The 14,575-nt window shown below is 43.9% G+C and overlaps 1 protein-coding gene across 1 annotated transcript in view; it reads right to left on the bottom strand.

Annotated features, from left to right (window-relative positions):
• The window catches only part of camkvl (CaM kinase-like vesicle-associated, like), a 37,145-nt gene that overhangs the window by 22,342 nt on the left and 228 nt on the right, over positions 1 to 14,575 (bottom strand). The gene's annotated exons all lie outside the window — the stretch shown is intronic.

The following is a 14,575-nucleotide window of genomic DNA, read 5'->3' as shown; positions in this document are numbered from 1 at the left end:
TTAGAATCCGATATGTTCGAAATTCTTTCTCTCAAGGTTCAGAATGAGCCTAAGGCTGATGATGCATGAATTCAAAAAATTTTGCCTGTTTTAACCCGATTTAGACTCTAATATAATTCTGTTGTATGCAGAATTTTCTCCAGAATAATTTGATTGCCCATCATAATTTTCCAATGACTCACCTTTGGGTTTAAAGGGTATAAGGGACAACACTATGCTCTATAGAGGTTTTAGTGTTAGATTGTTGTTTTTTTGAGAGGTGGGAGTTTCTGGTATGCCATGCCACATCTGCAGTGGTCTGAGTCTTGAAGGCCTCCACCCTCTAACACACACACACACACATATATATATATACATACTCTAAAAAAGGGAAGTGCCGCAGGGAATAAAGCCACAGCTGTATCGACATGCACACATCTAGATGTTACACACGAAAACACGCATACTGATAGTAGAGGTGCTTGCTGATTCAATGCTCTATGGAAAGTCATAATGTTTACAGAGAGAGGGAGGGAGGGAGGGAGGGAGGGAGGGATGTCAAGTAGCAAGAGCCTGAGCAAGTTTATTTACAGAGACTTTATTCATTATATGAATCATTCTTGCATCTTTACTACCACTATTCCTACTACTGCTGCACTAGCCCCTCTGTGTGTATGTGTGTGTGTGTGTGTGTGTGTGTGTGAGAGAGAGAGAGAGAGAGAGAGAGAGAGAGAGAGAGAGAGAGAGAGAGAGAGAGAGAGAGAGAGAGAGAGAGCAAGCTCAGGCACAAGCCTTAAGATGTGAATTAGGTCATTTGGTCTCTTGGGAATGTTAGAGTGAGAGAGACAGAAGGAGGGAAGGTTAAGATAAAGCAAAAAAAGACAATAAGGAAAATAGAAACTAGAAAGGAAAAGAATGATGAAATGATGACTGTTGGGCATGTATGGGTATGTCAGCAGCATGCACAAACTGTCTCACACACACACACACACACACACACACCTACACACTTACACACACACACACACACACACACACATACACTGCTGACATGCAGTGGGGGGGCAGCTAGGAGCTGTAACCCCTGTAATTCCACTGGGACTCAAACCACATATCAGTTCCTGTCAGAGAATCAGTTTCTGCTCCCTTTCAATCGATTCCCATCTTCAAAACCTTTATCCAGACAAGAAGATGTCGCAGAGAGTAACTCTGCCCAAAGCGTTTGACAGACGGTGACATGCAGGAGGTCGCCAACATCAACCCAAATGAGCACATAAATTTCACCAGATGTGGCACAGAAAAACTTCATATTAAAACAGCTTTAGACTTTGTTTGGAACTGATACCAGAAAGATAATTAGGTCCTGATTTCACAAATGATGCACGTAACAGATACGGACGACTAGACTGGGCTGTATTTTCGTGACTCAATGGCACACGGTGCAAAGCGCAGTCAAAGGCACACGACACAAGCACACAGGACATGGCGACTGAGTTTTTGTAATTTCGTGGCCAGAGGCACGCGGCGCACCTGTAGCACAGTCGGAAATGTGGTTGGATTAGGAAGAATGTATTATCATTAGGTGTGGTGGGCCTGGCTTCAATCGTGACCAATTAAATCAGCTTTTTGCCTTCCCTTTAAAAGCAGAGCATTCTGCGGCACGGCACTCTGCCAACTTTGTGATGGAAGAGAACAGACCAGAGCGTTTCCTCCACAAAAGCTTCTCCCAGGAGGAAACTGATGTCCTTGTACGGGAGACGCAGAATTACCGGCACCTTAAATAAGCTGCCGAGGGCAGATGATGTTAAATTAGATTGGGAGGAGATAACACATTTGGTTACCGTGTTGCGCTGGTCCCAGGAGAACCGTTGCCAAATGTAGGAAACGGTTCAGTGATATTAGGCAAAGAGCCTAACAGAAGTTGGCGGCGAACCACGGGGGAAGTTTGGCTACGGGAGGAGGGGCATCCACCAGCCAATCTATAGAGGATGCAGCTGCCTCCACAATCCCCACTCTGTGCGTCATGGTGCATACTGACAGTTCTATGTTGGATAACAATCATTCAACCACTGCGACATGCAGTTAAAATGAAAAATGTTGGATCTTAGATTTTTCCTGCTTGTGGGATTTCAGTAAGTCAAATTATCATACAAAAACATATCAACATATCATTCACAAAAAGAGTTGGTAAGCTTTTGAATAGGATCTGTTCATGTACACATCGCTTGGTAAAGCCACCCAAATATACAGAACACGACTGTGCTCTTGCGCTGTGTGCTTCTGACCTGGTCTGAGCAGGCGGGCACAAATCCCCAACAGTCACCAAAACACCAAACGGGCACAGGCGAGAAGAAAACCTGTATGCACCTGACGAAGATGGCACTTTGCCGCCGCAAAGCCCCGCCACGCACCATGTGCTGTCACAAAAATAGAGCTCACTGTCTCATTTTTCATTTTGGCGCTATATTTACACAGGTTTTCAGCATTAGCGCAGCCCATCCATGATCATACGTCATAATGTTTGCTGGGTGACATTACGTCCTCGCAGCAGCAGTGTAGTGCTACATAGTGAGTAGGGAGGGAGACTGTCCTTAAACTAGACGACTTGAGTTCAACCCCCTATGTTGGCAAGCATCCGCCCTGCTGAAGGGTCTTCTGATCCTGCACTCTGACTTTACTATTATTTGTTGTGGAGGTAGGTATAATACTATGACTCCACCATCCAAAACAACTCAGTGGTAATTAGGCTGCTTGGTGAGTACACTCTGTAGTCTTTACATCTGTGGTGACCCTCAACTAAGCCGTCTTTACACAGCTGACCTGGCTGAAAATGCCATAGCAGAGTGGGGAGAAAATAAATCATGATCAATTTCCACAAGTGTCCTCTATCCACCTTTTACCTGTTATGATCATCTTTACACTGCAGGAGGATTATTGTGTGATACTGTCATAACTAGGCCATTTATACGGTCGTAGATTCATGATGTTTCCATTACTATTTGTACTTTTGCCTGCTTGAACTGAAGTCTCCACTTCCACATGCACCTTGCGCACAGGTGATGGAACATTTGCTGTGACGTTTGCTGGTTACCATGGTTACCATGGCATTTGCACATGCATTTGTCTGTCTTTATTTTGCACTGAATAAGTCCCGCTTCTGCTCAGGCCATTTTACTAGATGGAGAGGTGGATCAGCGCTGGGAAAACTTAGCCCTCCTTTTTACCAGCATGTCATCTTTACACAGAACGGACAGATTCGGCTTTATAAATTCTCTGTGTAAAGACGGCACTAGACACCCAGAAACTGTGGTTCACAAAAGAGCTTCACAGCCTTCATTCAGGAGATGCATAAAGCGACTGTAGACTCTGGTGTAATTAGCCTGAAGCTACTGCAGGCGCCAGTACACTCTAGGCTGTTGTGTAGTCTAACAGTATGTTGTAGTATAGCATGTGTATGAAATATTAACCAGTTCCTCAAATGGGACTTCACTTCAAATGCCTCTCTCTGCATCGCATTTTAAATATCAAACGCCTGGCTTGTACGCGTGTCGCCACAATCAGCGAAGGGGAAGTCGATGAAGGGGAAGGAGGGGAAGGGAATTTGTTGTTTTGTCATTGTGGTCCAAATGACAAGATGTGAATGCCACCCGTTTTCTCTATGAGGCGCCTGTAAATGCTTTAGAACAGATTTGAGAAATAACTGGCTCCTTGTAGGATTGTGTTCTCTGTGACGGTGGATTTGAGCCTCGCAGCAGTGTAGTACACAGAGGCAGTCAGCGGGCCTTGACTAACAATGATAATAAAACGAAGAATCTCATTTTCGAGAGGAAAACCATATTATTAAATCACGAGGAGCTGAATCAACAGGGCACATGCGCACACATGCATACACACACACACACACACACACACACACACACACACACACACACACAACACTAAGGCTATAAAACAGGCCTAGCCTGCATACCACATAAATAATTCATAACAAAGTATAATTCCAGTGCACAATCTTCATTGATGCCATGATTTAATGAACATTTTTTCTCCCTAACTCGAATGTACTGTGAAACGTACAGTAGCTGAGAAAATCGCTTGGAGGAACATGCCTGATGACATACGCTTCAGTGGGCTGCAGCCTGCTACAGTGGGGATATATGCACCCAATCTTGAATAAAAGCTACCTTCATTACAACTACTCACTGTATAATAACAGCTGTGGAGCCTTTAGGTAACCTTAATGGCCTGGGAAATTTAGCCGTATTACAACTCATTTACGGCTCTCTTGGGTTGAACTGACCCGATAAACAACTATTCTCAATGTGGCCAGCATAGACCATTAGAGGGTGGATCTATGAAGAAGCAGTATAGTATAGAGGACAGGCAGAGTGTGTTGCTTAGGTCTCATTACAATGACGTCCCTGATAATGAAACCTCCTAAGACCTGCCTAGCTTAAATGCACTCTTCTGCAATCTTCATAAAAGAGATGGGATGTAATGAAATAATTATGGGAGATTGTGTTGAAAAAAATGAGGGGTGAAGGAAGGAGCAAAAAAGATTGGTTTGGGGTGAGAGCAAGCAAGTAAGAGAGAGCAAAGTAGTAAAGAAGAGTGAGCAATGATGCCAGAAAAAAAGATGAGAAAAAGAGGAACATTCAGGGGTGAAATGAAAATTGAGAAAAAGATGACAAGACAGAGGGAGAATGAAAGAGAGAGAGACAAAGCGTGATGAGAGACAGATGTAAAGAGCGCGAGGGAATGAAAGTGAGAACAATGCCGTGAGAAATTCAGCGCTGTGTGTGTGTGTGTGCAAGAGAAAAGCGCTTTTGTGAAATATTCAGTGCGATAGAGGACTTACAGAAGCGAAATCCCTTCCCCGGAGAGAGAGAGGGAGAGGAGAGAGAAGAGAGGAAGACGAGAGAGTGGAGAGGAGGAGCAGAGGAGAGGAGGAGAAAGGACCGAGGAGTGGTGATTGAAGTTTTGGATAAGAGTCATAAGGCTGGAGACCATTTCAATAGAGAGGCCTCTGCTGCGAAGCCCCGTGTAGGACTGTCAGGGCCCTCTCTATTTTTAACCAGTGTGTGGGTACACTGCTCTCACCTTATAGCATCCAGTATACCTGTGGAGCACGCCGGAGGTGTGCTTATGTAGGATTTTCCGCTAGGTTACCGTTTTAGGAGAAGAGAAAGCAGCCGCTGGGTCTCCAATAATAACAAGTACTTTTTTAATCCCCATAGGGAAATTTTCTCTTCGCTTGCCCCACTCCACTGCAAAGTCAGAGTGCAGATTCGGCTACGGAGCGAGGATTCGATGTCTTGCTCAAGGACACTTCAGCCAACGAAAGGGCTCGAACCCGGGTCCTCCAGCTCAAGGGCGGCCTCTCTAGAGCGCATTTTATAGTGGAACGTAATGAAAACGGAATGTAAAGCGCAAAAAAACAAAACACAGAAGAAGAGAAGAACAGAAAGCAGATGTGATGACAATCACCGGTAAAAACAAACATGGACGCGACTACAGCAATGCAGCTGAAGCAATGGGATGTGTTGGAGCAGTTGGATCTTGAAGAGTTGGATGCCATCATGATTGCCTCCTATGATCAGCCAATCAGAGTGCGCGATTCTTGGGCAGGTACGCGACACCTACGCAGAGACCCTTTTCAACCCCAAATACACGTCAAATAGCGGCAATTTACATGCAGAGACGCTATTTTCATTAAAGTATAAAATGCCCTCAATAAGGAATGTGGTAGTAAGAGCGGCGGCATATGCAGCTGTCACTGAAAACACAAGCTGACAGGGACAGCGGCGCATGGCAGCCCATGTGGGAGAATATTTGCGTGTGTGTGTTAGGTTTTTTTGTGTGCCACCAGATCACTCCCCCTTGTGCCTACAGGTCTAACCGCGTTCCCTTTAGAGTCACGGCCACGCACACATCAAAATCCACATACGTGCGCACATGTACACACACACACACACACACACACCCACACACGGGCTCGCACACACAAACACACGCCAAAAGGCTCTATAAATACAGTGTGGAGGTAATGTTCATCGTCTAAAGTAGGCGGATTAACTGGAACCAGGTCAGAGCAAAGGCAGAGCATGCTGTAGCTTTCCTCCTATTTAGCTTTTATTCTCGGCTATTTTTTTTTTTTTTTTGGTATTGCTTTTTTAGCTCTTTTCTTTGCTGAGGTAGACTCGAACAGTTAACCCCTCCACCCCCCCACACCCACACCCATGTCCCCCACCCCCACTGGTTTCTCAACTTCTCAGCACCATTGCCTTAGACTCAAGCAGCTATTTCAAGAACACCTGTCACTATTTCTGTGGGTTTATTTTGTGAGTGGATTATCCATCACGTGTGTACGTTTGAGTTTATCGATGTATTCAATAGAGATGTGGTTTTGTACTTTTGCACCCATGTGTTGTCATGTGTGTATACTTGTACTCTATGTGTGTGTGTCTGTACATCTTTGAGTGAATGAGTGAGGGAGTGAGGGAGTGACTTTGAGACTGAGCATATGTATTAGCATCAATACCCGACTCTATCTGCCTCTCATGGATGGCTAGATGCGTGCGCCCAATCGATGCTCGGCGGGTGCCTCAGTAATGGTGCAGAGCGAGAGAGAGAGAGAGCAGAAGAGGAGAAGAAAGAGGAGCAGGACAGAGAGAGCAGAGGCCAGAGGGTAGGGTGATGGAGGAGAGGTGGTAGGAGGGTGGAGGAAGGGAGAAGAGAGGCTTGATTTTTATTTCATGAGTCAGACAGAGTAAAGAATGCACCTCAATGAGGAATCTGCCTTTGTCTCTAACCACCCCAGTATTAAACTCATCCATCCTGAGAGAGAGAAACAGAGAGAGAGGCAGGGAGAGAGAGGATGAGAAACAGACAGAGAGACAGAGAATCTATGTGTCTGCAGAGAAGTCATCTTTCACCTGTAGCTAGCAGAGATCTTGGCTTGCATAATGCAATGTGAGGATAAAGCCTTCTTTATGACCAGCTGAGCCAATAAATCCGGATCAGTTCTAACCTCCTTTTCTCTCCTCCTCTCCCCTCCTTTCTCTGTTCGTCTGTGCTGTGGCATTGGCAGAGAGGTCCAGCTGCTGAACTCTCCACAGCCCAGAAAACGCTTCTTGTTTCCTATCCAGACTGGAATCTATTTGTGTCTTTGCTCCTCAAAACAGCAGCTCAAAACACAACAGAAGAGACACAATATTCCTCTCCTGCATCCATCCATCCATCTATCCGATCTGTATGGAGGGGGTCAAACAAACAAAACTTCAAGATAATAAATCCTAAGACGGAGATGTTTGACACTCAGTCACCACTTCTTTCCACCGATAAAATAACACAATAACATTTTAAATCCACCTTATTTCCACAAAATGGTTACCTGCCTGCATCTGTCTCTCTCAACACTAACCATAACTGTCTGTACAATAATTGATGGCAATTTAAATGTGGTTGTTGTGCTGCAGCTGTCCTTCGCCTGCACTTGTATATGTTATATCACTATTCAGGGGAACAGCTACCAGAAGATGAGGGGTCGCTTTTCTGGCAGCCGTTGCTATGATCGGATGGGGAGCCACAGTTGAAGGACTGATAAAGCAGTGGCTTGTTGGATCCATCTTTACAACAGCTTGGGGTGTTACATAAGGGGTGATGTAGCTGGGGCTGGTAGAGATAGGACAAATGACAAATCCCAATGACAAGTATAACGAGGAAGCAATATGCGAGTGCCAGTCATAATGGTAGCTCAGATTCTGAAGTTGTTTTCCTATTTGTTGTCTTTATGATAACAGCAGTAAACATGATTCAACTCGGTTGTGTGTACATTTAACAGGTCTGCTTCCTACTTTTTATGCCAGTTTCTCCCTGATCTGTGTCCTAGCTATGCTGGCCCAGATTCTAGCCCAGTTTCAACACTTTCCAGCTGAACTGAATGGGGCAGCGAGCCAGGAGAGCCAAGTACAGCGTGGGGAAAAACCCCAACTAACACACAGATAATGTGAAATTGGGCCAGGTGAAGTAAGGCAGACTACGCTCCTTGGCCTCCAGAGGTCTGTCTGGGGGAACAGAAACTATGCCAGACTGGATCCACTGCCTCCTCTCTCTCTCTCTCTCTCTCTCTCTCTCTCTCTCTCCCTGTCTCCTCCCTTATAAAAGGCCACTGCAGTCATTCACACCACAGCCTAATGGTAGAGATAAATAAGGAGAGGGAAAAAAAGAGGACAACACAGAGGCAAAGAGATAAAATGAGAGATGGCCCGAGAGGAAAGAGAAAGGGGACAGAGCCAGAGAAAGGGGGCAAATAAGAGATGAGGAATTGAAAGAACGAGTGGAAGGAGAAAAGAGAGGGAGAGGAGACAGAGAGGAGAGTGGGAGGGAGAGGAGATGGAGCGATGACAGATGAGGATATAGAGAGAGGGGGGGGGAGCGTATACAGGCTGTGGTAATGAATGCCACTTTAATGAAGTACTCTTTCTGTCTCTCCATCTCTATTGCTCTTCTCCCCCTCTAATCTATCTTTTCTCTCTGTCCCCTCCCTCGTTCTCTGTCGCTTCCTATCTCTCTCTCTCTCTCTTTCCCTTTTCTCCCTCTCTCCTCTCACACTAGAGAGCCATGGGGATAGGATAACTCATTACTAATTCATTGTTTCTCCCCGCATATGTATTTACTAGGCCTTGAATTCTGGTTAGTTCACTATCTTACAACAAAGCACAGCAAAACAGATCTTTTCATTTGTGTGATAAAGCTGCTTCCAAACTCAAGGGTTTGGAAGAGTCTCTTATCTGTCTCTTCCACTCTTTTACACAGGTTTTGGAGTGGAAGTCAAAAGATTTTAACAATCAATCGCTATTTTTCCAGCTGTCAAGCTAATTTTAAGTGGACTTTTGCAATGCTGCAACAAAGAACACAAAACGTAAATTTGGTGTGTTTCCATCACCTGGGTTGAAGTGAATAAATAAGCTTTGTGAGCATAAAATGCCACTGTCATAAAACACATCCATAAGAAAAATAGGTGTTTTTAGTGTGGGTATTTATGCATTTCCATCGCTATTTATTGCATTCAGCCTTTCTAAATCAAATAATCATAATTTGCATAAAAATGCTTGGATGGAAACCCAGCTAATTTGTTCAGTAGTATGTAGAGCTGTTACTATCTGATACAAAGCAACACAGCTCACTTAGTGGTCGCGTGTATGTGTGTGTGCACCCATGTGTGCATACATGCAATGGTTTGTGAACAACCACTCTGGCCTGATGTTAAGCAGCAATAATGAAGATTTCATGAGATTAATTCCCCCCCTGCTGTGCTGCGGTTTTGCACATGTTGCTCGTAGGTACCAGACTCAGGGGTGGAATTTAACTGCTTTAATCTGAATTTCTTTTTCTCCACAGTGTTCGGCTCCTGGTATTGAGGTATTGGCCCACTGCAACAGTTCAAAGACGAATTAAGAACTCACATGTCAATAGATGATAGGTGTGTGCTGCTGTCTGGGAGAATATCTGTGTGAAGCTAGTGAGAGCACATGTTGAAGCGATTTCAGAAGTTCTTTAAAGCTGCATTAAGCGAAATTTTCTGACCACTAGAGGGCGACGGAAACCGCATTTGTAAATAACACACAGCAAAGCCACTGCACTACGGAGGCCTACTAAGGACATACATCGCAAAGCATGAAGGCTAACAGCTAAGCTAAACGTACCTATATGGAGAAGTCTCACCGGTTACCAGTCGCTTTGACAGATCTCTCTCCCGCTGAAGTTTACATGTCCCACAATGACAAGTGAAGAGTGAGGTAGCAAGTTTACTAGCTGAACAAGTTTACTCGCTCGCTTCATCGTTTCCGCCATTATCAGAACATTTTCAGGAATGGGAGGGGGAGAGCGCCGCTTTTAAACAGCGAGGGAGGAACCAAGCTAGTTTAAAAAAAAATGAAAAGCTACTGAATGGACCAGGATGCACCTTGGCAAGTTGGAGAATTGTTCAGTATTGGCAGGAGGTTTGCGTTCTTCCTGGTACCTTACTTTTGTTTACTAGAGTTTGGAATATATAACTTATTATTTAAAGTCTATTTGTTTATGATTCATAGATTAAGACTGCCTCATTCTGTTGTCGCTATATTTACCTGTCTCTAACTATCTAAGGTCGTGGGTCGCAGACATAAAGTTTCTGACCATTTAGTACAGTGTCTGTATACTTGGTCAATTTAAATACTTGGTCAATTTAATTACAATAAATACGTTACCGTTTTTATTTTAATCTAGTGCATCCACTTTTCCTTTTTTTATATACGTATATATACAGTGTATGACATGACACCGACCCTTGTCTTTGTAGAGGAGACATTGACTTGAAAACATCTACAGCACAGATATTCAGAGCGTCTATGTGTGTATGTAGATATGTAGAAAATGAGAGAGAGAGAGAGAGACAGACAGACAGACAGAGAGCACTTGGGGGTTCAGTAAGGGGACAGAGGGCTCAGCTGGAGGAGATGGAACAGATGAGATGGGGGTGTAGGAAAGCAGGAAAGCAGAAGATGAGCGAGAGACGAAGGAGAGCAGAACATGGGGGACCTCCAGCACCAAACTCAGTTCAGGAAAAAAGTAAACATATGGGCATTGGACACACACACACACACACACACAAACACACACTGAGGAGTTTATCCTGAAGCTGATCCTTATATAACAAAGGTGGCCTGGGTGCAGACTGTGGTGTGTTTTTTAAATTTTTTTTACTCTGGCCCAGCTGGCTCCACTCTCTAACCGCTACCTACTGTATGTGTGTCTCCTTATTTTCTGAGGCAGACCAGCGTTTGCCACTATCTCACATACCCAAATCAACACCATACCCCTACCCAAATCCATGACAACAACCGTGCTGTCTCCAAGCCCCGGGGCGCTCTGCGTGAGGATCATTACTGACCAACTATGGTGGCCCGGAGGGAACGCTGTGTCACTTTTCATGGAAGGTGAGAAAAAGTCACGTTGATGGGTCGATGCACCCCTAATCTCCTACAACCACCATCTGCAACATATCGTGGCTGCTGTAACAGAAAATCTCCTCGGTTGTGGACGGATGCTGGTTGCAGAATGCTGCAAAGCTTAGGATACCGGTCTCCAGCAGCAGCAGCTCAGTGGGAGAGATGCACATTCAAGCAAACAGGAACCAGAGGGTGTGCACTATAAGTACTCTAATGAGCCATTATAGCATTTCATTGCATTATAATGGGATATTGACGGCCGCATTGCACCAACTTCTACACCAACCTAGTATTAGGTTTCCTATTGATGAAATCATAAATCTGTAAAATTGTTTTTATCCGCTGGCCCAGAACAAGATATGCTCTCCTCTCTCACCGGCAATGATCAATGTCATTAATTAATCTGTTTCATAAGCAAGGAGCCTAATTCAGGTTTTTCCTATATTTTCTGCTTTAAATAGTGCATTTACTTCAACCTCTCAGTTCAGACTGCAGTGAGTCAACTCAGAGAAATATGTGGGCAGATCGATACCACCAGTGTTACTGTAAACATGAGCATCATCCGTCATTCCTTATCCATCGTTTTTTCTGCTTTCCCATTATAAAGGCATTACTTGAAACCTATTTGTCTTGGATTAAAACTGTAATAAGCAAATTCATCACCCCTGATGAACTGTTCGGTAATCAATATGACTGAGGATGAGAGGCTGGTGTTATCAGTCAAATCTCACTGTTTGGTTCAAACCATAGAGATCTGGATACTTACAGGTGCTTAGAGCTCTATGATGATGAGACCACAAAGCCTTTGTGCCAGCATTTTCCTCATTTGATGAGTGAATCCATGCTAGTTGGTCACTTAAGACAACAGCTGAAGAAAGAAACAGCTGAAGAAAGAAACAGCTGAAGAAGAAACAAGTCAGCTGGACAGTGAATAGGCTACTACTGATGCTCAGCTTGTCCGACAATAGGTAGCCAATGAAAAGCAAGCAGATTTCAAATGTGTTTCAAATGTTCACTCCATAGTGAGTAGCCTATACATATACCTATTACATAATACATCAGCAACATTCACGTGAGTCTTGTGAAATGATTAGATGATGGTCTCTCTGAATGTTATTATCCTCTCTTTACATCAGCCTGTTCCATCCTGCTAGTGTTTCTGACTGGCTAGTGCACACCAAAGGTCAGTCTGCTGAAAATCTCCAAAATGCATCAAAGACTCTGAAAAGACAGAGGGCTTTACAGCAGGGATGCGGGTCATATCCCAAGCACATTTAGAGAAAGCATCTCCCACCCATTCCAAACAAAGCAATGAGAGTTGGTGATTACAAAACACATACACACACACGCACACTCAGTATATGGCTGATACCACCTTTTGTTTGATTGCATGTGTGGTGTGTTGGCTTGTCAGCTATCTGGCTTGTCCAGGGAAATCCAAGTACGGCAGATTTTTTCGCCATGAACATTACACACTGAAAAAGCACACAAACGATTTGAAAGCCTATTGTCCTCTAGGCTGCTGCCTTCCCACAAACTCTAAATGAGGTCTCGAGAGATGAGTTCAAACGTAAACTACTGCAGCTAACAGGTTGGCTTAAAGGACAATGGCTAGAGAGAGGCGGAGAGAGAGAAAGAAACAGAGACGGGGAGAAACAGACAAGCAGACACATAGATAGATAGATAGATAGATAGATAGATAGATAGATGTGCATGTCAGTGGGTGGAAGGATGGAGGGGAGGGATGGAAGCGCAGGCAGAAGCAGATAAATGCACAGGTAATAGACTAAGATAGACTAGGTAGACTAGGTAGACTAGGTAATGGACTGATCCTGTTGCAACTATCATGTGACAGTGCACATCAACACTGCATGTGGAGCTGACAGCCCAGCAGACAGGTGCGAACTGCGAGAGATGTGGCACCTGAAATGTCGTCTAGGTTCCTCTCACTCTGCTGCTGCTGCGTGTGTTCAGTGAAACCAGAGGAAGCTCTCTTTACCATGAAACGCACATCTAAAGGCAAGTGGTGGTGGGAAATACAAAGCAGCTCTCAGGAGTGAAATGAGACGAACATGCAAGCTACTATGAATGTCATCATCTTTTTTTTCTAGCCTGCCCCCCTTCTGTCTTTCTCAACCTGTTTTTTCCTCAATCGCTTTGTTCGCTCTCTCTCTCTCAGTTCAGCGGCCCCCTCTCAGTCTGTCCCTGGGGTAAAGTAGTTTGGTATTCCTGTGATATGTTTCCTCATCTCTCTCTTTAGCTTCCCTCATCCATCTAATTACATCGACTAATACGAAGCAAGTTAACGAGGCCAATGAGCGTTCGTTTGAGGTGGATTCTGCTTTCATGGCAAAAAAAATGAGATATGATACTCTCCAGCTTGGGTTTCATAAACATTTGATTGATCTTGAAATGTTCATATTTAATTATTTAAGATTATTTATTTACCATATATGCTTCCTCTGCTGCTGCTGCTGCTGCAACTACTATACTCTACTACTAAAGCAATGCGCTACCTACTATAAGCAAGCAATAGGCTACTATAGCAGAGTAGATGGGCAGTATCTACTATAAAATGTGTCCACAGCCACTCTCCGAGCATTTCAGTTCACTGTATCATCAATCACTACCAATGTCCACTTAAACCAAATGACATCAGACCTGATTCAACATAAGCCTGGAGTGATTATGCTGACCCAGTATGGAGAAAGCAACGTGGCTGATGCTTCTGGATTATTTAATGCATAATTAACAAGTGAATAAGTGGAAAAGCTAAAGCGGCATGCATCTTCACAAGTCAGGAGAGAGTCAGGAGAGAAGGGAGCAGGGTGTGAGGAAGAAAATGTAAATGCTTTGCTTTTCTTACTTCAAAAGAAGCCTAATTCAGCCTCCCAAAAGTATCAATAGGCTGCTGACAAGGTTAGGATAACTTCTCCTGGCCAACTGGGCCAACAGTAATGGTGAAAGTGTTGAAAAAGCCCACTTTCTGTGAGTGTTAACAGCACACACACGTGGGATTTCAAATATCCTGACCACCCTACTGCCACATCACTGATAAAAGTTGATGAGTGCTTTAATTGCCATCATAATGTCATAACCAAACTGCCCTTTAAGAGGGATACTGGGCAAATATCACAGCAGAGGTTCCTATAGGAATATTATAGGAATATTAGAGTTATTCCAAAGAAAGTAAGAAATACCATAAAGTACAATAAGCTCGTTATAAACTCCCTATTGATGACTACAGACATACTGTAAATCGTTATAGGGATATTTTCTGAATATTATGATGATTTTTCTTTTGGGGTCAACTGAAAATTCAACAAGTTCAGCAATAGTTGCCGTTACCTATGGCTACAATAATCTCCTGTATCTTGTTGGCGCAATATTGTGACTTCAAAAACACATTTACTATTTAAACTGTTTTAAAATTGAGGTTCAAATCGTGTTGGCACACCTTTGAGCGAACCCGGTCAGAAATAACCTGTGCAAAGATAAAGATTTTTTTTTTTTATTTTTTTTTTTTAGAAGCCTGTCACTTTTACTCTTCTGGTTGTCAGGTGGAAATTTTCACTGCAGCTGTTTTACGCACCGCGCGCGCATCA

The sequence above is a fragment of the Centroberyx gerrardi genome, chromosome 14 (assembly GCF_048128805.1).
Source record: "Centroberyx gerrardi isolate f3 chromosome 14, fCenGer3.hap1.cur.20231027, whole genome shotgun sequence".
NCBI lineage: Eukaryota > Metazoa > Chordata > Actinopteri > Beryciformes > Berycidae > Centroberyx > Centroberyx gerrardi.
Note: the sequence above shows the minus strand (reverse complement) of the source record. Positions and strands in the feature narration are given on the sequence as shown.